A 21,073-nucleotide genomic window follows, 5' to 3' on the forward strand; every position below is an offset into this window, starting at 1 on the left:
TGAAAGTGAGAGCGGCGTCCGTATTGACCCAGAGAATGTGGCAGCTGTGGGAAACTTGCCAGCTCCAATTTGTATGAGGAAGCTACGGAGTTTCCTGGGCTTGTGCACCCACTACTGGCGTTTTGTCAAAGACTTTGCAAAGATAGCTACACCTCTTCACAAGCTGTTGGGGAAAAGGTAGAAATTTGCATGGACAGCACAGACTCAGAAAGCCTTTGACAAACTCAAGCATGCATTGACAAGCTCTCCAGTATTGCCGTACCCAGACGAGAATAAGCCATTTATCTTGCATTGTGACGCTAGTGACAGTGGTACTGGTGGAGTCCTGTCACAGAAGAAGGATGACAAGGAGTATGTGGTTGCTTATTACAGCAAGAAGCTCAGCCCACTGAAGTGGAACTACTGTGTGACTCGTAAGGAGCTCCTGGCAGTGATGAAGAGCCTTGATTTTTTCCATCCCTACCTGTACGAGTCAAACTTCATCATCAGGACGGACCATGTGGAACTCAAGTGGCTGAAAACGCTGAAGAATCCGGAAGGACAATCGGCATGCTGGCTCGGGAAGCTAGACCAGCACAATTATTAGCTGCAACACCGTCCTGGGTGGGTACATGGCAAGCTGACAGCCTGAGTCGTCGGCCTTGTGATCCAGAGTGCCGGCAGTGTAGTAAAAAGGAAGATCACAGTAAGAAATGCAGTCATACTGCAGTGACTGGGCCAGTGTCAGATGAAGACCTGAAGAGGATGCAGATGGAGGATGCAGATTTACAACTAGTGCTAGAGTGGCTGCAGCAGAGTACAGTGTGACCATCTTGGGAAGAAGTTTCCAGGTTAAGCCCCGCAACCAAGAGCTACTGGAGTCAGTGGGACCTTCTTCGTTTGAACAGTGGGCTACTGGAGTGTCAGTGGGAGACACCCAATGGCCTCAGCAAGTATTGGCAATTGGTCATTCCGAAGAAGATGAGGTCCAAGATCATGGCTGAGTCCCATAACCAGATCACTAGTGGGCACCTGGGAGTGAAGAAAACTCTAAGCTGGCTGCGACAGAGGTTCTGTTGGCTTGGCATGCGTCAGGATGTTGAAGAGTGGTGTCGGGCCTATGATGTGTGCTGTGCCAAGAAGGGACCCAAGAAACGTGGTTGCTCCCCTCTCCAGCTGTACCATGTGGATGCACTGATGGAAAAAGTCGTGGTGGACATTGCTGAACCTTTGCCACTCACTGAGAGAGTGAACCGGTATATATGTGTCGCTATGGACTACTTCACAAAGTGGCCAGAAGCCTAGGCTATCCCTGGTCAAGAGGCTGCAACTGTTGCTCAGGTGTTGGTTGATCAGTTTTTCTGTCGTTTTGGGATGCCACAAGAGCTACATTCAGACCAGGGTAGAAACATTGAGTCTGCAGTGTTCCGTGAGTGCTGGAAGTTACTGGGGATCAAGAAGACCAGGACGACCCCACTAAGGCCACAGTCAGATGGGACAGTGGAGAAATTCAACTGGACCCTGGGACGAGAACTGGCCAAGTACTGCTTTGACAGACAAAGAGATTGGGACCAGAAATTACCTGCATTGCTGTTGGCATATCGGTCTGTATCCCATGAGTTAACTGGATACACTCCTGCAAAACTGATATTGAACCACGAGTTACACTTACCTGTTGACTTGTTAATGGGAAGACCACCTGCTGAAGAGCTGCCTACAGACAACTCCAGCCACGCAAAGCATCTTCAGGAAAGGCTGGCTGAGTTACATTATCAAGTGCGAGGAGCCCTCAAGTTTTCAGGTGAGGTGATGATGTTCAAGTATGATGCTAAGGCAAGTGAGGTGGGCTTCAAGGATGGTGATCAAGTTTGGTTATACAATCCTCAGCATAAGAAGGGACAGTCATCAAAGCTGCAAAGCCCATGGGATGGGCCTTATACTGTATTGGACCGCCTATCAGATGTAACATATCGGATTCGGGGAGGCAGAAGTTTCGCCCAAAGATGGTACACGTGATCCATCTGTGGCACTACCATGGGCCAGGACAGTACAGCTGGGACGTCTTCGAGGAATTGTGCTCACCTGCAGCCGAGGATATTGATGAGGACCAAGGAGCTGAAGTCCAAGAGGATGCTGACAGTTCCCCTAGAGAAGATGTGAATCAAGAAGAGGACCAAGACCTTCCTGGAGGAGTGGGCTGTGTGGAGGAGCAAGGACATCGTCGGAAATGGCACAGAAGAAGACCTGATAAGTTGAAGGATTATTTTGTGTAGGCTATAGTTAGATGTTTCATTAGGATTAAGGTTTATTTTTGTATAGGATATACTGAGTAGTTTTGTCGGGATGACAAAGAAGTAGGGAGGGGGTAGAGTTAAGGAGCGAGATTTGCCAATTAGGTGCCGAGATCTTTCTCGACGTTTCCTGTTTATAATAGGCTGGCTCCGGCATCGGTACGAGTCAGAGTTGCCAGTTAGCCTGATGTTAGTGACCGTAGTTGTTTCGTAAGTTGTACATTGATTTTTATGCTCTTTTTGTCAATAATGTTTTATTTAAGTGATTGCTTGTTAAATTATGTAATTTAAGTTCGTATGGTAAATGATTTACAGCGTTATGTAATGTAGGAAATCTTTGGCATGTTTCGGTTGTCTCTGAATTGGCAACTGTTTTTCTCGTAGAATGTAGACATTTCTAGTAAAATGCAAGCTTATAATGGAGAGGCTAGTGCAGGTTTAGTCGGGTGTCAAGTCAGTTTGAGTGAAGTGCAGTCGGTTTTGGTTCAGTTTGATTGTAGTGCAGTGTTAGTGTCAGTGAAGATTGTATATTTTTGGTACTTTTGAAAACTGGCAAACAGTGACGGGTTACTGAAGTTTGTATATCATTGGAACTTGAGAAAACAGTGAAGTGTCAAGCATTAAGTGTAATAACTGGGAAGTGTTGTTAAACATTAAGTGTAATAGCAGTTAGTAAAGTGTGTATAGCTCCAGTGTTTGTGAGAACAGTGAAATTGGAAAGCATTAAGTGGAATTATTTGGAAAACAAAGACAGTGAACTTTAAGGAGTCAGTGTTTATTTTCGCCTCAGCTGATCTTGTGTACGGTACACCTAAAGGCTGACCACAAAAAGAACAACTCCCTGGGCAACATCCTTCCTGTACTGTACTACTGCTGTTGGAATCTGTGGCAGTGTGGGTTGAGGACGTAACACTAGACTGAAGATGTATAGAAATACACAAATAGTGTGGAAAGCACACATGCTTATGCAGAAAGGAAAGCATAAAGTCAGGCGGTGACCAGAGAGAAATTGAGGGCTGGGGGCTAAAAAGACATGAGTACAGAAAAACTCACAGATAGCCAGAAAATCACACAAATATAGATTGAAAACGTACACACACGCTCAGAGGAAATGCAGATTGGTAGAGAAACTCATACAGATAATAAGAAAAACACAGGGATAGGCAGGAAAACGCTGACATATATCTATCTATCTATAGCCAGACGCCTTAATCCCAAACGGGGTGCCCACAAACAAATCGCCTCCATGTCACCCTGTCCCCTGCCATCTCACTGTTCTGCTCCCAACTCACACACCCCTCCCTCATATACCTCTCCAATCCATCCCTCCATCTCATCTTTGGCCTTCCCCTTCCTCTCTCCCCCTCCACCTCACTCACATACACTCTCCTTGTCAGTCTCACACTCTCCATCCTCTCCACATGGCCAAACCACCTCAGTGTGTTTCTCCTAACGCTTCCTATCACATCCACATCCACACCACAATGCTCCTTCACATCCTCATTTGTCAGTCTGTCTCCCCATGTGACTCCACAGGCTTCTCTCAAATAACACATTTCCACTGCTCTCACTCTTGACTTGAGTCCCTACAACAACGTTCAAGCTTCACTTCCATATGAGTGTAGTGCCCGGAAGTGATAATGGGTTGTATCTGGTTCATTTTATAATCAAAAAGTTCAGTTAGGTGAAAGAGTGTGATCAGGGTATGGCTGTTTCCATGCGAACGTGATCACACTGTAGATTAAGTTACTTAGTTGCTAAATCATTTTTTACCTACTGTAATTTAATAGTATTAAGTCTCTTTATAATATAAAATTCGAGCTGGTAGGAATATGTGCCTGTGGTCAAGTAATCCAGCACAATGTACGCATGCGCAAAGGAATGTAAGGTACGATGATTTTAGTGTTTTTTCGATGCTAGGGTATAGAGAGAGATTGTTGTAGAGTAATATTATTATTGTAATAAAAGAATGTCATTTTTGGGGGTAATCGACTGTAAGGGGAAAGACATCACACTGAGTCTATAACAAGTCTATAGTAATGAAAATTTTGAATTGTGTAAGCCGTCATTCTCCCTCCGTCTCCACCACTCAAGACTGGCCGCTGGCGTGTTGCTCGCTCACCGGCCGTGAAATGTGACGGATGGTTGTTACTGTCGTCATAATCTCTCCCCTCCCCGTCAAGGAATTCTGTAATTTGATAACCTTGTTGACTGATATGTTGAAGCGCGAATTAGTGATATCCTACGAGTGATAATAGTGACAAAAATAGAGAAATAGACTCCGGTTAGTATCAAATGTTGTCGTTCCTCAGGAAGTGTTTAATCACGCTAGGTGACGTCATTGGGAGAGCGGGTCCTGAGTCCCGTTTACCACCCTTGTATTCTGTGAGCTGGATAGTGAGGTATTTCCGATATATTATTATTTAGTGTGTAACTGGAATATGAGAACGCTAGCGAAAGAGTTCTGTCTGAGCCTCAGATAAATGTGTGACTAGTGGGCCTAATATCAGGTGCCTTGGGACTGTGAATTGTTTATTAATGTGTTGGGATGACTTTCCAGTTCAGTACTTATTAGGGCTGTGTTAGTTGTGAGTTAATGTTCATGTAGTTACTTTGTGAGGCACAATGATATCGACTCAATGATGTTTTTCATGTTTAAGTTAGGGTTATTCATGCTTATTATAGTACTTTTCTTCTATGTTATCCCTACAATATTTATTATTTTGAGCAGACCTGTGTGTCTGTAGTGCCATGTGTTATTCTGTTTCTAACTGAAATGCTGAGTGTTGTAACTCATGTTTATTATGAGACTTGATCATGTGAAGGGATTACTTGCATTAGGGAGAATAGTTATTCACTGTACATATTAATTTCTTGTGGGTCCCAGTGAGTGAGTCAAGGTCCCAGGGAGGAAGTCAGAGTCCCAGTGCATGAGTCAAAGTCCAAGTGTGGAAGTCAAAGTCCCAGTGTGGAAGTCAAGATCAAGAATATTAGAAGACTGGACCAGTGAACTATGAACTCAGAGGGTCGGTTATGGAGAGCTACACTGGACTGAACCTGGGACAAGGGAACTAAGTTTTGTGGTATTTGTTATTAGGGCCATATGTTTCTTGAATAACGTGCCAACTGATTCAGGATTATTCTGTTAGGCTAGTAGATGGGAAGATTTCTACCTTTGTTATGGTCTTGTTAATACACATTTCCTCCCCGTCGAACTTTATTGTTTGTATAACACTTGAGAACTGGTGTTATGGAGTTGACCTAGTAGCTTGTTAATGAGTAAACCAGGAGCATTTTGGGAAATCGCGAAGGTCGGGCTTGGGTTGGCCGAGTTGGAGACTGACCCCGTCATTTTGGCATGCTACCACTCTCAACTTGACCACTTGCAAAGTAATAAACGCAACCGAGGAGGCTACAATTGGGACTCTCCGTCATTATGAGTTCCCGACCGTTCCAGCACACAGTGGTTATCACTAGTGACTTGATTTCTGCCCCTTTTGACCACATAAAAGTCTGGATGGCAGAGCGTACTAATTCAAGGGTTGGTATCACAATACTGTCATGTAGTAACTTTTTCACTTCCATGCTCACTTCCCTGTTTCATAACACTGCTTTCAAGGAACCACCAACCTTTCTTCCTTGTTGTACCCTTTCAAGTACTTAAACGTACTCATATTTTCCATTTCCTCATCATCCACCCTCACTGTACGTTCACTGACATCAATTCTCTCGAAGACCATAACTTTACTCTTCCCTACGTTCACCTTTAGATTCCGTTTCTTACACACTCTCCCAAACTCATCCACCAAGCCTTGCAGCTCCCTTTCGTCTTCACTTAACAACAGTGTCATCTGAAACAACAGTACAGGGAGTTTCCAAACACTGCTCTCTCTCATTAGGGCCACTCCAACATACATTCATTGCCCTACCTTGTATTTCTTTTATAACCCTATCCTTGTACAGACTGAACAACAATGGAGACATGACACATAGGCTACCTGTTTCAACCCAACCTTCAAATAGAAAAATTCACTTAGTTCACTATCAACACGCACTGCAGCCTTAGTACCCTCATACATACTCTTCACAGCATTCAACAACTTCCCATCTACTCCAGGCAAACAAACACAGAGATGGACATTAAAAGACAGACTGACACAAACTAAGAAAAAAAAAAATGTATACAAAGAAAAGTACAGAGATGGATAGATAAGGCAGATGAACGTAGAAACCACATAGAAAAAAAACACGCAGAATTATAAAAACTCATACAGACAGATCAAAACCCTTGTAGACAGAAACTGATGCATACAAACAGAACGCAAGGCAAATAAAGAAGCAGAGGGAAACCCAAGCAAATTGATGGAGAGCGAGACACACAGACAAAAACCCAAATAAACAGATGGAAAACGAGGCAGTTGGACAAAGAAACCCATAAAGATATATGGAAAGAGAGACAGGGAGCGATGCTGATGTACAGAAATCCATGAAATTATACGGGATACATGACAGATAGACTGATGTACAGAAATACATACAAACAATTGGAAAACAAGGGGAATAGAAAGGCAGAAACCCACACAGATAGACAGAAAGCGAGGCAGAGTCTGATAAAAACCCGTACAGACAGACTGAATGCATGACAACAGGCATAAAGCCAAAACCATACTAACAGACAGAAACAAACAGGCATAAACGAAAATCATACAAAAAAACAGAACGGAAGGCAGACAGACGGGCGAAATATGGTGATAATTATATCGTAAAGCGGAGTGAGTGGAGACCGGGATGCCCAGTGGCGGTTAAGGTGGAGTGGAAGGTAATGAGCGTGGAGGCAGGCTGGCAGGAAGCAGAGGGAAGGTAGAGCAGGATGGAGGTAGACAGGCAGACAGTCAGGAAGGATTTGGTAAGATGTGAGGGTTGAGGCAGAAAGAAAAACAGATAAGACGCAGAATAGGGGAGGCAAGGAGTAGGAGTGGGAGAAAAGCAGGACAAAGCAGGGAGATTGTGGAAGGTGTGGTAAGGCAGGCAAGCGTTACGGCAGGGAGGAAGTGCGAGATAGAAAAGAAGTTGGTAGGGTAGGATGCTGGGAAGAAAGTAGGAGAACAGTGGGTAAGGTCCTGTCTGGTGACGCATGGAAAGACAGGGTAAGGGAGGCAGGAAAGGGAATAATAACAAGATACGGATGCCTAGTAGGGACAGACAGGCAGTCAAGCATGCCGGGGAGACATACAGGCAGACAGGCAAGGGGGAGTTAGGGAAGGTTGAGGGCACGTAGACAGAAAGGCAGACGGGATGTCTAGTAGGAGGAATCAGGAACAGATAGGACATGAAATTGGGAGGAAGTACGGTAGGAATGAGAAGAAAGAAGGAAAGGAAGCCAGGGGAAAAAACAAGTAAAAACTAGAAGTCATATCAGGATGGGATCTCACCACCCGCGTAGCCACAGAGTTTTTCCTCGCCACATAATTTTGCACCTCCAATACTGATTTGACGCACATTCAGGATGTAAAACACACAAAGACAGCCAGCCAACCTCAACTGAAAACATTACCGCTCCGCTCTCTTCGCAACGCGGATGGTAAGCGAGCGGAGTGGTAATTTTTCAGTTATGAGGATGTCTGGCTGTCTTTGTGTGTGGGTAACTAAGATATCTCATGAATGGCATGAGCTATCAACATGAAACTTTCAGGGTATCAAGAAATCGCCAAAATCTTGGACGAGTTCGAAAATGGGCACTCGGGATCAAGGTCAAGGTCACCAATGGTCAGCTAGTTGACATTTGGCAGCGATTTTGGTGACCTTGACCTTGACCCTGAGTGCCCAATTTCGAACTCGTCCTAGATTTTGGCCAAACCTTGACACCCTGAAAATTTCATGTTGATAGATAAAGCCTTTCACGAGATATCTTGTTCACCCGCACACAAACAAAGCCAGCCAGCCAGCCTCACAACTGAAAACATTACCACTCCGGTCGCTTCGCAACGCGGGTAGTAACAAGGCAGAGAGACAGGGCACCGGAGAGGGAGGCAAGAAGGTTTACGGGGAAAAGGACGAGGCACGAATGCAAGAAGTACGGTAGTGTAAGCAGGGTATATATATATATATATATATATATATATATATATATATATATATATTTCATGGTAGGTAGGTGGTGGCGCCCACCATCCACTCACTCAGTGTAGTGCTGCTCTCGGGTGTCTGCCCTGTCCTCTCTTCCATCCTTGTTTCCTTCTATCTTCTATATATATATATATATATATATATATATATATATATATATATATATATATATATATATATATATATATATATATATTTCATGGTAGGTAGGTGGTGGCGCCCACCATCCACTCACTCAGTGTAGTGCTGCTCTCGGGTGTCTGCCCTGTCCTCTCCTCCATCCTTGTTTCCTTCTATCTTCTATCTTTTTTTCATTCATTCTTTTCTCTTCCTTCTGCCTACGGGTGACTTTACAGTCCCTCTTCTGTCTTTCATTCCTTCATTCTTTCCCCTCCCTTCTGCCTGTGGGTGACTCTACACTAAGTGACAAGCTAAATGGTTTTCTGTACACCAGGAAACCATTTACTATGCTGGGTGGTAACCATATAACCAAATTTTGGCACCTGATGGTTTAGTGGGTAATTATTGTGCTACAGTCGGATTGAGCCGGTAAATGTTTATATCCAAGGGGTGGTTGGGGTTTATTATGTAATGCCACTCAGGGATGAGTGAGGCTGGTCACTCTCATCTTAAATGTCAGGACCAACTGCCTAGCCCCGGGCTTCTACGCTCCTCATGGGACAATGTAGGATTGGATGATGGACGGATGGATATATCATCATCATCAGCCGTTTGAGTATGCACTGCAGGACCGGCCTATCCCGACCGAAGTCGAGATGATACAGCCAATGTATCTCTACCAAGTGGCTTAGGCTGTCTGGTAGAGATTGTATGTAGGGTGATAAATGCTTGTAAGTGTACTTGTAGTGTTGTAGTGGCTTTGGATGTGTGTGTAGTCTGTGAACCAAGTGTAGTCGGCCCGCACAAGCCGACTGGGTGCAAGCATACTTTATAGTAAGTGACCGGTTCAACCACAGCACCCCCTGTGTCTGCCACAGTAGTATGTGGCTGGGTGAACACTCCCAAAGTTTATTACCCTGGTGGGGCACGAACCCTGGCTCACCCGTGTATGAAAACGCACACTCTACCACTGTACCACAGAGGCTCCATATATATATATATATATATATATATATATATATATATATATATATATATATATATATATATGTGGGTGTGTGTGTGTGTGTGTGTGTGTGTGTAGCAGCCCTGGCTCAGTGGGTTAGAGCGCTTCGCCCTTATCGAAGGGTCGGAGAATCGAATCCACCCAAGGGTCATTGGTAGACATCAGGAAGGGCATCCGGTCATAAAATGCTACACGCTCCAGTCCAAAAGTCCTCTACCCAGGGGCAACGCCTTAGACCTTTGGGGATACCTGGCGTATATATATATATATATATATATATATATATATATACCTTCTACTGGTAAAGCAGTTCTCTTCACTCAGATTTTCTCCTCCATTTCCACCTTAGACGATTCCGGTGCTGTTCCTCCATCACTTGCCCCCTCTGACATCCTCATAGCTGACATTAAAATTTCTTCAGCTGATGTATTCTCTGCCATCACTGGCTCAATACTAACAAGGCATATGGGCCTGGTGGAGTCCCTCCCGTTGTCCTCAAGAACTGTGCTTCTGTGCTTACACCCTGCCTAGGTAAACTCTTTCGCCTTTGTCTTTCAGCTTGTACCTTTCCGTCTTGCTGGAAGTTTGCTCTCATCCAGCCAGTCCCAAAGAAGGGTGACCATTCCCAACCATCTAACTATTGGCCATTTTTTTTTTTTTTAATGCAAGAAAGAAGGAGCCAAAGGCCGGAGACCAGAAACCATTCCTTCCAAGAAAAAAAAAATCTATCTATCTATCTATCTATAGCCCGACGCCCTAATCCCGCAAAGGGTGGCCGCAGACAAAACGCCTCCAAGTCACTCTGTCACCCACCATTTGACTACCCTCCCCCCAACTCACCCCCCCCTCCCTCATATACCTCTCAACTCCATCCCTCCACCTCATCCTCGGTCTACCCCTCCCTCTCCCTCCCTCCACCTCACCTACATACACCCTCTTAGTTAGTCTTTCATTCTCCATTCTCTCCACATGTCCAAACCACCTCAGTGTATTTCTCCTAATCTTTTCAACCCCATCCACATCTACCCCACAAAGTTCCTTCACTTCTTCATTCGTCAACCTGTCCCTCCATGTCACTCCACATGCTTCTCTCAAGTAACTCATTTCCACTGCTCTCACTCTTGACTTGTTCCCCTCTTGCAAGGTCCACGCCTCGCTTACATACGTCAGGGTAGGGATTACAATACCATCATGCAGTGACTTCTTAACTTCCATACTCACCTCCCTATTTCTCATCACTGCTTTCAGTGTGCCAACAACCTTCCTTCCCTGCTGTACCCTTTCACGTACTTCATCCCCCAAAGTTCCATCCTTACTCATCACACTACCCAAGTACTTGAATGCACTCACATTCTCCATATCCTCACCATCCAACCTCACTGCACACTCTGTGACTTCATTCCTCTCAAACACCATAACTTTACTTTTGTTTACATTAACTTTCAGCTTCCTCCTCCTACACACTGTCCCAAATTCATTCACCAAACCTTGCAACTCCCATTCATCTTCACTCAACAATACTGTATCATCAGCAAACAGCAACACCGGAAGCTTCCAAATCTCACCCTCATTCATTAGGGCCACCCCCACATCCACTGCCCTACCTTGTACCTCCTTTACGACCCCATCCATATATATATTAAACAGCCATGGAGACATTACACACCCCTGTTTCAGTCCCACATTGAGATCAAAGAACTCACTCAGCTCACCATGCACTCGCACCGTAGCCCTAGCTCCCTCGTACATACTCTTCACAGCACTCAACAATTTCCCCTCCACTCCATATATTCTTAATACCTTCCACATACCTTTCCTATCTATTCTGTCATAAGCTTTCTCCAAGTCCATGAAGGCAGCATACACTTTCCTTCCCTTCTCTAGATACTTCTCCACTAAACATCTTAGAACAAATATCTGATCTACACACCCTTTTCCCTTCCTAAATCCCCCTTGTTCTTCTCCAACTAGCTCCTCTGTCATATGCCTAACCCTATCAATGAGTATTCTACCATATATTTTACCAGTCACACTAAGAAGGCAAATACCCCTATGGTTACCACATACTTCTCTCTCCCCTTTTCCTTTGTACAGAGGAACAATTATACCTGATTTCCAGTCCTCTGGAACCCTTCCCTCTTCCCAAGCCAATCTACACAACTTCCATATCCACTCCACAACAATCTCACCCCCATACCTAAGCATTTCACCACACACTCCATCAATTCCTGGGGCCTTTCCCAGCTTAATCTTCTTCATCGCTTCCACTACTTCCGACCTACTGATCTCTTCCTCCTCTCATCTCTTCTTCTCCCAGCCATTCCCCAACCACTTATACTCACACTGCTCTCACTCTCTACATTCAACAAATCCTCAAAGTGCTCCTTCCATAGAGGTAAATTCAAGATCGGTTCATTTCGAGATGTCTGGACACACGGCGTTTGAATGACTGTAGAGCATAGGAAGTAGGAAATACAGACAGAGGGAGACAGTTCCAGAGTTGACCTGTTGCATAAATGAAGGACTGGGATAAGCGGTTAACTCTTGCATTAGAGTGTTGGACAGAAAAGGGATCAGAGTTTGTTACGCACCCGTCGTAGAGGTGGAGAGATGCAAGCAGACAGTTCAAAGGAGCAGTGACCATTGAAGTAGTGATAGAAAAGAGATAAAGATGCAACAGTGCAGCGATGAGACAGAAGTTGAAGGGAGCCAGTAAGAGGAGGAGAGTTAATGAGATGTAAAGCCTTTGACTCCACCCTATTGAGAAGAGCTGTATGTGGGGAGCCTCTACACACATGAGTGTTGTACTCTACACGAAGGCGAATAAAACCTGTGTATAAACTCAACAACTGTGCAGGGGTAAAGAAGGTACGGAGTCGGCCCAGCACACCTAATGTCTTGGAAGCAGATTTTACAAGAGATGCAATCTTTCCAAAATAATTATCGAGTGAATGAAACCCCAAGCATGCTCAAGGATGATGCAGGATTGAGCTGGATGTTAGTAAACATTAGTGGGAACTCCTGTGGAAGATGGTGTCGGGTTGTTAGGTGTAAAAACTGAGTTTTGATGCATTAACCTGCCTCATCCCGACCACTTTTCCACCACTGACTCCCCCCAATCCCAACCATTTTAGGAAAAAATTTTTTTTGGCTCAAACCTTCACTTTTGGTGAGAAACATCGAAAATTCATAGAGAAATCGCTCACCTGAGGTTTAAAATACTCGATGCAGGTAGGAGTACCTCCTTACCTTACTGGGTTTTCTATCAGGCTGGCACCAAAGAAAACGAGTTCTATGGGAGGATAACTATTTCACACCACTCATAAACGGTATTTATTTATTTACTTGGTACGAATTAATATGTAGTACAGGAGTATATTGGTTTTCAAGCAGTAATATAGGCATTATAAGCATTGTTTCACTCACTAATACCTAACCTTTTTTTGCCACATTACCTGATCATCATTTCTAACTGTTTCTTCCTCTAATGCTATGTAAAGTTTGCCCTCCACATTGTCATTGATTGGGGAATCACTCTGGCCCTGAATTTCGTACCGTGGCATGACATGGCTATACTGGCCAGATCACTGATAACAGGTGAATTGCTGAGACAATGGCATGCAGGGGAGGGGGAGGAGATCATGTTGGGTAAGGCATTGTCCCTGCCTGGCATCTTGTAGAGGAAGGTGTCACATGTATATGTACCAAAAATCACTCGCGAAAATTGAAAATTGTGCAAATTAGGGACTTTGCAATTTTTTTCGCGTTTATGTATGTCGACGGGATAGACAGTGACAAAACGTGTGGACGTTAAAGAACGTCGACGGGACGCGTTGGGTTAAAAACAACAAGATTATTTTTACCCCAGTCAGAGATATGAGCGAAATCAGACATTAGGTGTTCCATAGCCTCATCCCTTGTTTGTTGAAGTAACTGCTGAGATGGACGTCGCGGGAACCGAATGGAAAGGTGAAGGGTGGAATCATCAGCGTACGAGTGGATAGGGTTAGGTGTACAGCTTAGAAGGCCATTGATGAATAAAAGGAAAAGAGTTGGTGACAGGACAGAGCCCTGAGGAACAACATTGTTAATAGATCTAGGAGGAGAATGAAGGCCTTCTACAACAGCGCCTATAGAACGACCAGAAAGGAAGCTATAGATGAAGGCACAGATAGAAGGATAGAAACCGTAAGATGGCAGTTTGGAAATTAAAGATTTATGCCAGACTCGATCGAAAGCCTTTGAGATAACAAGTGCAATGGCAAAGCTTTCGCGAAATTCCCAAAAGGAGGATGACCAGGAGTCTGAAATGTAGTTTGAAAAGATCACCAGTGGAGCGTCCCTTACGGAACCCATACTGACGATTAGAAAGAAGGTTGTGAAAGGAAAGATGCTTTAAAATTATTCTGCTAAGAAATGACTCGAAAACATTTTGAAACACAGGATGATAAAGCATCCCCCTTTGCTGAACTTTTTCAGTGTTTCAGTAACACAAAGAGTAGGCCAGCATGCTCTCCAGTAATAGTTTCTCTAACTGTCAACATCAAATTACATGCACAGTACATACTACACTTCCTTTTCAAAATTATAAAAGAAAAATGGCATTAGTAAATCAGGCCTCGGAGTCCGGGGGGTGGGGAGAACCATAAATTCCCCCATCATCCCTCTCCCGATGACGACACAAAGAGATGCCTGGAACCACTCTCTGACTCACTTCTTCACTTCTGCAACATTTGCGGCCTTTCCTCTAACTTTTTCTCTGTCGAACACCACCTCTCCACCTCTAAACCCCACCTTCTTGACAGAGACTCAGTTGTCTGAAGCAACTGACAGCAAACCATTTTCTGTTTCCTCCTACTTTCTCTATATTCATTTCAAAGCCAAAGGTGGCTGTTGTGTATATGTACACAACGATTTATCTTGCTCTCGTGTTCCTGAACTTCATTCTTCCGAATTCTCTACTCTCTGGCTTCGAGTTTCTTGTCATTCTCTGACTAAATATATCTGCGCTGTTTACTTATCTCCTAATTCTACTATGAAAAATTCTTCAACAATCGTTCTTCTACGATGGAACACATTCTATCCATTTCTCCTTCCTCTGAAATCTCCATTCTAGGAGATTTCAGTGTTCACCACCAACTTTGCCTCTCCTCTCTTTTCACTGATCCACCTGGTGAACAAGCCTACATCTTTTCTATCCCTAATGACCTAGAGCAGCTTGTACAGCACCCTACCCATATCCCTGACTGCCTGGGAGAGAGCTCCAACATACTTGACCTCTTCCTTACAACTAATCCTTCTGCTTACGCTGTTAATCTTTCCTCTCCATTGGGCTCCTCTGATCACAACCTTATTACCTTAACGTGTCCTATTACTCTAGTACGGCCTGTGGACCCTCCAAAGAAACTTCGTCTGTGGCACTTTGGAACTGCAGATTGGGAGGCCCTCAGGCAATAATTCTTTAATTTTCCATGGAATGGCTATTGCTTCCATGGCTGGAAGCCATCTGAGTGTGTCTTGCGCGTTACAGAGGTTATTCTCTCAGGCATGGAAGCATACGTTCCCTTCCCATATCCTTTGACTAATGCAAGAAAGCCTTGCTTTAATCACACTTGTTCTAATGCTGTCCGCAACAAGGAGAGGGTCTATAAAAGGTACCAGAGCCAACCCACCCCTGAATCACATCTTGTTTATGAATCTGGCAATATCTGTCTATTAGTAAATTGTATATATTTAGCCCACCCAGTCCCATTGATGTATGGGTACGTTGCAACATTTTGCATTTGCCAGTCCCGACGACGTACTGGTACGTCATGCAATTGCAAGGTCCCTAATTTGCACAATTTTCAATTTCCGCGCGTGATTTTTCGTACGTATACATGGGACACCTTCCTCTATTCCTCTACAAGATGCCAAGCAGGGACAATGCCTTACACCGCATAACCGCCCCCCCCCACACGCCATTGTCTCAGTAATTCACCTGTAACCAGTGACCCGGCCAATAATGACATTCAGGGCCAGAGTGATTCCCCAATTGATGACAATGTGGAGGACAAAGTTTACATAGCATTAGAGGAAGAAACAGTCAGAAATGATGTTCAGGTAATGTGGCAAAAGAAGGTCGGGTATGGTGATGAGTTAGTGAGTGAAACAATGATTATAATGCCTATATTACTGTTTGAAAACCAATATATTCTCATACTACATATAAATTCGTACCAAGTAATTAAATAAATACTGATTATGAGTGGTGTGAAATAGTTACCCTCCCATAGAACTCGCTTTCTTTGGTGCCAGCCAGTTAGAAAACCCAGTCAGGTAAGGAGGTACTGGTACCTGGATCGAGTATTTTAAACCTCAGGTGAGCGATTTCTCTATTAAATTTCGATGTTTCTCACCAAAAGCGGAGGTTTTAGCAAAAAAAAAAAAATTCGAAAATACCTCGGGATTGGGGGGTGTCGGAGGTGCGAAATAGCTCGGGATGTGACGGGTTAGTTTTACTAGCATTCAAAGAGACAAGGTTGTTTTGTCCCCATTCACTGATCGTAGATAGGTCTTGATTTATGGAGATGGCTGTACTGATTTGAGTGCTAGAGATATCAGACTTTGTATATGAGTGTCTGAGTGTGAATGAACTATGTTGTTTTGAGTCATCTGCGTATAAGTGGATGGGATTGTGGGTAACAGATAAGAGATCATTAATATGAATGAAGAATAGGGTTGGCGCCAGAACTGACCCCTGCGGCATGCCAGCGTTAAGTGGAAATCGGAATATACATTGTTATGCGGGGTGTTTTTAGTCCGACCTCTCGTCCTAAGAACGCCCTCAACAGAGCGGGGTCCTCTTTCCGGACCGGAAATAAAGCACCAACAAAGGAACAGGGCATAAAAACTCAGCAGTATACCTTAACACATCTATTACCTTATTTCAGTACGCCTTACAATATGAAACACAGAGTTACTGGATACAGGATGGACAGGGTGACAGAGTTTGGATTCAGATACAAAGTGCACAAACACAACAGTGATGTCGGGAACAGATTATACTGGTGATCACTTGTACAGATTCTGTCAGTCACCAGAGCACAGTACGGTTGTTAGGTTTTAGGCATAAATAGGCATTTAATATATTCTATCTGATGTGCCATATAAGAATGGAATAAAGGGGCAGTTGGGTCGATATTTCTTTAAGTTCGGTATGGCGTGAGTCGCGGCACTTGGAATTGTCACTTAGCCGCAGCAACACTATTTCTCTGGTTTCACTATTATGGACTTCATCTTTTCCTGTGTGCCACTAGTATAGTCACAACACTGTTTATATATCACAACTGTCTCTGTCTCACAATCCGTGCTCCTGACCCTTGACTTCTCCCCTTGTATAGATATTCACTGTTCGTCACTTTATATTGTATTTTCACTGTCCCACTGTCGCTGTCTCTTTCACTCACTTAGGCACGACTCGAGAGGTGTGTTGGAGTCGCCACTATGCCCCTGGTCTCTGGGCTAACAGAGGTGGCATCCGGGCGTGGGAGGGGGCCCTTCTGGGGAGCCCTCCTGCAGGAGGCAAGGTACCACCCACAGGAGTGTCACTGCCTGAGCCCGCTTCGTCAGTGGGGTGCAGGGAGGCCATTCCGTCTGGGAGCCTCGACCTGACTGACGGCCCTCGTCCTGGGGCCTCGTCGGTGGGGTGCAGAGAGGCCCTCCGGTCTGGGGGCCTCAACCTGATGTGGGGCCCTTGGGGCTGGGGCCAAACAGCTTCAACAGATGGGCCTGCTGCCTCTTACTCTGGGCGGAGGGCCGTGGGAGAGTGAGGCTCGAGCGGTTCTGCTCTGAGGCCTATCAACCGGCCCTGGGAGTCCGGGTGCTGCAGTCACCTGCAGAGCGGGGTGCCATCAGGAGTGGACTGTGGCGCCTCCTCAGCTGGGCATCCGTCAGGGGCCGGTGTTGTCCAGGGGTGGGCTGCAGAACTGAGACAGGACCTTGCCACCACTTTGGGAACAGCAGCACCTCTGGGGAACGACACCTGGAAGGAGAGAGAAAAGGGCGTCCCACACAGCCGAGAGGTAGGAGGTCGGCCGCGCAAGGGACCTTCTCCTCCAGGACAACCCTGGAAACTGCAAATGAATGATGTACTGTGGCTGCTCCTTCCCCCACATGTACTGTGGCCGTTGTAGCAGTTTTGCATTCCCTAAGGGTAGCAGCTGAAGGGCGTACTGTTGCCGCTCCTTCCCCCACATGTACTGTGGCCGTTGTGGCGGCGCTGCTCCCGAAGGAGAAAGAGGCAGATGAGGGGTGTACTGTGGCTGCTCCCTCCCCGATACGTACTGTGGCCGTTATTGTGGCTCTGCCTGCCCGACAGGATGTAACTGAGGGACGTACTGTGGCCGCTCCCTCCCCAGTACGTACTGTGGCCGTTACCGCGGAGTTACTCCCGTAGGAGGAGGAGGTAGTGGATGAGGGGCGTACTGTGGCCGCTCCCTCCCCGACACGTACTGTGGCCGTTGTCGCAGCTCCACTCCTCCCTCCTTTGCCAGTCGGAGCACGCTCAATAGCTAACGCTCCGAGGCGGTCTCCAGGGGTGGCTGTAGCTGAAGGGCATACTGTGGCCGTTCCTTCCCCCACATGTACTGTGGCCATTGTGGCGACGCTACAAGGGGCAACAACTGAGGGGCGTACTGTGGCTGCTCCCTCCCCGGCATGTACTGTGGCCGTTACCGCGGCGTTGCTTGGGACTGTTTCTGGAGCAGTCCCACCCCGAACCTGGTGAAGGCTGATCCTCTCTCAGGGTCATTGGTTTTTCCTGCTTGGTTGTCGTCGGGACGGCTGGGTGTAAGAGGGACTTAAGGTTGGGGCGCCCCGGCGCCCTTCTTGCTCTGGGTCAGCCTCAGTCTGACCTGGCCCGCCATGGTGTCCTCCTGGGGTGGTGGTGGGGCTGGGGCTTGGTAGGGTGGTTGGCCCGGTGGTGGTGGTGGCGCGTATTTTACCACCTTCCGCAATGAAAAAGTCACAGCCCCGTGACTGCAGGTGGTATGTGCTGGTGGTGACTGTCTGGTGAGCCGGGGTGAGGTGCTGGAGGAGGGAGGTCCAGTGGTAGGTGGTGTCCTCTTGGGGTGGTGGTGGGGCTGGGGCTTGGTAGGGGGGTAGCAGGGTGGTTGGCCCAGTGGTGGTGGTGGCGCGTATTTTACCACCTTCCGCAATGAAAAAGTCATGATCCCGTGACTGCAGGTGGTATGTGCTGGTGGTGGCTGTCTGGTGGGCCAGGGTGAGGTGCTGGAGGAGGGAGGTCCAGTGGTAGGTGGCGGTATTGGGCTCCTGGTAGGGGTTGAGGGTGAGTCTGAGCGTGGAAGGTTGGGTGGAGTGGCGTAGGATACGGAGGAGCTGGTAGGTTCCCCATAGTCTGACGGCCGGGTGGTCATGGGGGCACCATACTATGTGATCTATTCTCATCTCTGGTGGTGGTGCTGGTGCAGGGGTAGAGGTTGTATGCTGGCCAGGGATGAGGTCGTGGCCCTTTTAAATGGGAGGATTTGGTGAGAGGATCATTGTCCTTTGGGGAATTGGGAATGGGGAAGTTTCCACCTTGCTTGATGGAGGAGGAGCATGATGGGGGTGGTGCTGGGGGTGTGGGCGGAGTGGGGGGGGATCTTGTTGCAATGGGTGGGGTAAGGGTTGGTGTAGGGGTGTATCTGGATGTTGGGCGGGAGAGGCGTCCTGATCTGGTGGTGGTGGTGGTGAGGGTGGGTGTTGGTGGTGAAGGTGGGGTGGCACATGGTGGCGTGGGTGTCCCGTCATGGTTGGAGGTGGGTGCGGGTGGTGATGTGGGGTGTCGTGTGTAGTGAGCATGGTCGGTGGGTAATGGGTGGCTAAGGGTGGATGAGTGGGCGGTGTGGGTGGCAGGCGGAGTTGATGCACGTGGGGAGTTAGTAGGTGAGGTGGTGCATGAGGTGGTACGTGGGGGGTGCGGGTGGGGTGTGGGGGGAGTTGTGGTGGTGCGGCGGTTGTTTCCATGGTGGTGAGGGTGGGAGTTGGTGCTGGGAGGTGTGGTGGAGTGGGGGTGGTGGACGTAGTGGGCGGCGATTGAGAGTGGTGGGTTGGAGGAGGTGGGGTGGGTGTAGGAGATGGAGATGGAGGTGAGGTTGGTGTGTAGTGAGAATTGGGGGAAAGTGTTGGTGGGTCAAGTGTGGGTGTAGGAGGCGGTGGCGTGACAGTGGGTGAGTTAGACGGGGGGGGTGAGAAGGAGTAAGCGTATGAATCGGGGGGGTGATTCTCAGAAGACGCCATGGTGAGTGGTGTGTGGCGGAAAGTGTGTGGCGCGCGTTTGGGTGATGGGTCATTGTTGGTGGGTTGGAAGGGACGCACATGTCTGTTTCGGTATGTGCATGTCTGTCCCTGGTGATTGATGGTGACCTGGTAGGGGTTAGGGACTGTGACGATGGTGAAAGGGCCGTCGAATTGGGGGAAAGTTTTGCTGGGAATTGGCAGATGTGCCACGATGACGGAATCTCCTGGTTTGTAGGGGTTGGAGGGAATCATGTCAGGCTGGAGATCTTGTTGGGATTGAAGGTGGTGCAGACGCTTTTTGAGGTGGTGTAGGGGATCGGTGGTGGAGGGTGGGGGAGGGGGTTCAAGGTGTTGACCGAGGGGTAGGAGGAGCGGGGATTCCCCAAAGACTCGCTCGTGTGGGGTTATGCTGTCATCTCTGGGGCATGTGTTGAGACCCCACTGTACAATTCTGACATGGCCTGGCCAATCATCATTGCCTGTTTGCATGATTCTGGTTCTTACCTGGTTTAAGAGGGATTGATGGCTTCTTTCACAGACACTATTGCCCTGTGGCCAGTATGGGGAGGAATGTGTGATATAATAGCCAAATAGTGTTTCTAGTTCCTCCCAGATTTTGCCTGCAAATTCCTGGGCATTATCTGAATGCAGGGCTTGGGGAATTCCGAAATAGGGGAAGACGTGGCGGATTAAGGCGTCAGCAACTGTCACGGTATTGTGGTCTTTAGCGGGGCAGGGAATGATGAATTTCGAATAAACATCAACGAACGTGATGATGTATTTATACCCTGCTTTAGGTGTGAGGGGTCCGACTACATCAACTGAAAGTAGCTGCCAGGGTTTCTGGGCAGACAGTTTCCCTGATGGTCCAGGTGTGCATGTGATATCCTTGCCAAGGGCACAGGCTCGGCATGCTTGATTGATGTTTTTGGCGATGGCAGAGGGGTTTGGTGTCCAATATATGTCATTGAAGACTTGTAGACATTTATTTGTACCCAGGTGGATGCCATTGTCGGCGTGAAGTTGGAGCATGGCATCATGTGCGGTGTCAGGGTCGAGGACGATGTGGCCATCTGGGTTGAATAGGTGTTTGCCGTGTTGGTGTAGTTTGGCAAAGGTGCATGGCGGGATCCAGGTGGGGCATTGTTTATTAAGCCACAAACGCTTAAGGTCCGGCTTGGGGCGAATAGCATTGATGGGGAGGCGGGACAGGGCATCGGGACTGATGTGTAATTTTCCCGGCCGGTAAGATATTTCAAAATCGAATTCT

Source organism: Coenobita brevimanus, chromosome 43 (assembly GCF_032717465.1).
Source record: "Coenobita brevimanus isolate Jiangsu-jjx chromosome 43, ASM3271746v2, whole genome shotgun sequence".
Classification (NCBI taxonomy): Eukaryota; Metazoa; Arthropoda; class Malacostraca; order Decapoda; family Coenobitidae; genus Coenobita; species Coenobita brevimanus.